The sequence below is a fragment of the Malurus melanocephalus genome, unplaced genomic scaffold (genome assembly GCF_030028575.1).
Source record: "Malurus melanocephalus ecotype Western Australia unplaced genomic scaffold, MMel_1.1 scaffold_201, whole genome shotgun sequence".
NCBI classification, from domain to species: Eukaryota; Metazoa; Chordata; class Aves; order Passeriformes; family Maluridae; genus Malurus; species Malurus melanocephalus.
Genome location: NW_026623433.1, coordinates 211,503 through 213,408, shown reverse-complemented (window position 1 = coordinate 213,408; position 1,906 = coordinate 211,503). Strand labels below are relative to the sequence as shown.

Here is a 1,906-nt window from a genome sequence, read left to right as displayed (position 1 = left end):
GGGACATGGGGACACTGGGATGGTATATTTATTTACTGAAGCACTTGTTTTGCTCATCTCTGCAGCCATCAATGGGATGAGCAGCAGCCTTGGGGCAGTTTGTGTCTGTGRTTGCTTGGTGAAGAGCATTGTTGTGTTTTAGAGAGGAAAAAGGAGWGGCAACAGGCTGCTGTGTCCTGCCTGCCAATCTTTTGGGGGAGAAAGTGCCATGGTCCCCATTTCTCAACTGCTGTGGGCTGGGAGGTGGAGCTCACAAAGGCYCTGCTCTGGCTTGTGAGCTCCTGCCCAAAATCTCCTGCCCTCAAAAGATTGGACCCCCTAAAAGGGTTATGGGGGCAACCCCGTTCAGAGACTCCAGCAGAGCCCTGTCAGCCCTTGCTGCAGCCTTCCCTCCTCTTGGCTCTTTGCCCAGTCATCCCAAACCCCAGCATAACAACTGAATATAAACGGTTGCCATGGGAACAGGAATCGGCTGCTTATCCCAATTTTTGTGGCAAACTCCAGGAGGGTTCTTGGCTGTTTTTTTTAATAGCAGACAGGAGGTGGCCCAGGTTGTAAAAGGTGGCTGAGTCAGGGCACTTTGAACTGGCCCGCAGGATGTTCAGTTCCAAACATCCTGTCTGAGGGACACCTCCCCGTGGTGGCTGCTCCCTTTATCTGCCCTTTGTGAGTAACAACTCCTTGCTGACACATCTGGAGAGGGAGAAGGACAGACAGGAGTCACAGGTAAACTCTTCCATCCATCCACTGGTGAGCAGCTATGCCATGGGATGGACATGGCTGCTGGAACTTGGGRAGAAGGGATGTGGGGAGAACATCTCTGAGAATCAAAGGTTCAATGTGATGACAGCTGTGGGTAAGGCTGGTGGAAGTAATGCTGATGGTGCCAGAAATCTCTGGCTTTTAGCCATTTTTAGGGGKGTTATTGTGTTTTGGAGCTACATCATAGCAGAGGAAGAGAGTTGCTCAGCCTGGAGAGCAGAAGGCTCTGAGGAGCTCTYAGAGCCCATTCCAGTGCCTAGAGGGGCTCCAAGAAAGCTGGAGAGGGACTCCTGGAGTGACAGGATACAGGGAATGGCTTCCCACTGCCAGAGGGAAGAGTGAGATGGGATATCAGGAGGAAATTGTTCCCTGTGAGGGTGGGGAGGCCCTGGCACAGGGTGCCCAGAGGAGTTGTGGCTGCCCCTGGATCCCTGGAATGTCCAAGGATGGAGGAGGGTTCACAAAGAGAAGACTCTCCAAATGTCTCTGGAGAGCTTGCCCTCTGCTCATGGGTGGCTGTGCTGGAATGCTGAAAGTTCACCCATGGGTGTGTGTAGGGAAGGTTGGTGTCTCCAGATGGACAGCAGGGATCCCCCCCATGGGGCAAGTGGGGTCCAAATCATGGCTGGTGATGGATCTGGAGCTGCAATCGCTCCAGGGGAGAGGCTGGAGGCTGGGCAGGAATGCTGTCCTTGCCAGGCTGAGCCTGAGGAGGCTGCAGGCAGTCAGGCAAGGCTGGGTGAGGACAGCAGGCAGCTCCCGTATGGCGACTGAGCACGAGCATTGCAGCCTGGAAGCCGTGGAGGGAGAAGGGCAGCTCAGGTAATAACTTCTGACTGCARCCATATCTCAAGTGCCCTGACAGACAAAGCAGCTCCCTGGAGGAATAAATAACCTGGTGTCTCTGCTTTTTCCCAGCTGCCACTTGCTTGGAGCTAAATGAGCTTTCCTGTGAGCGTGGGCTCCAGAGCTGGAGCGGGGGAAGCCGTGGGTGAGGGGTTTCAGCGTTGGGCTTGTTGCACTGCCCAAGGGCTCTGTGAATGTGGGGGGTGTTTTTCTGTGCCTCAAATACATGAGCTGTGCAAGAGGACTGTTGCTCGGAAACGTCTGGTTTTGCTGCAAAATAGTGGCTGTTTTATAAAAG

General features: G+C 53.9%; 1 protein-coding gene across 3 annotated transcripts in view; it reads left to right on the top strand.

Moving 5' to 3' along the window:
- Positions 1 to 588: 588 nt before the first annotated feature.
- LOC130577881 (transmembrane protein 45B-like) overlaps positions 589 to 1,906 on the top strand; it is a 6,755-nt gene continuing 5,437 nt past the window's right edge. The window contains exon 1 of one of the 3 annotated variants that reach the window (XM_057373512.1): positions 589 to 726. The gene's annotated coding sequence lies outside the window, so the exon portion shown is untranslated. The other 2 variants (XM_057373513.1, XM_057373514.1) reach the window with 2 other exon arrangements.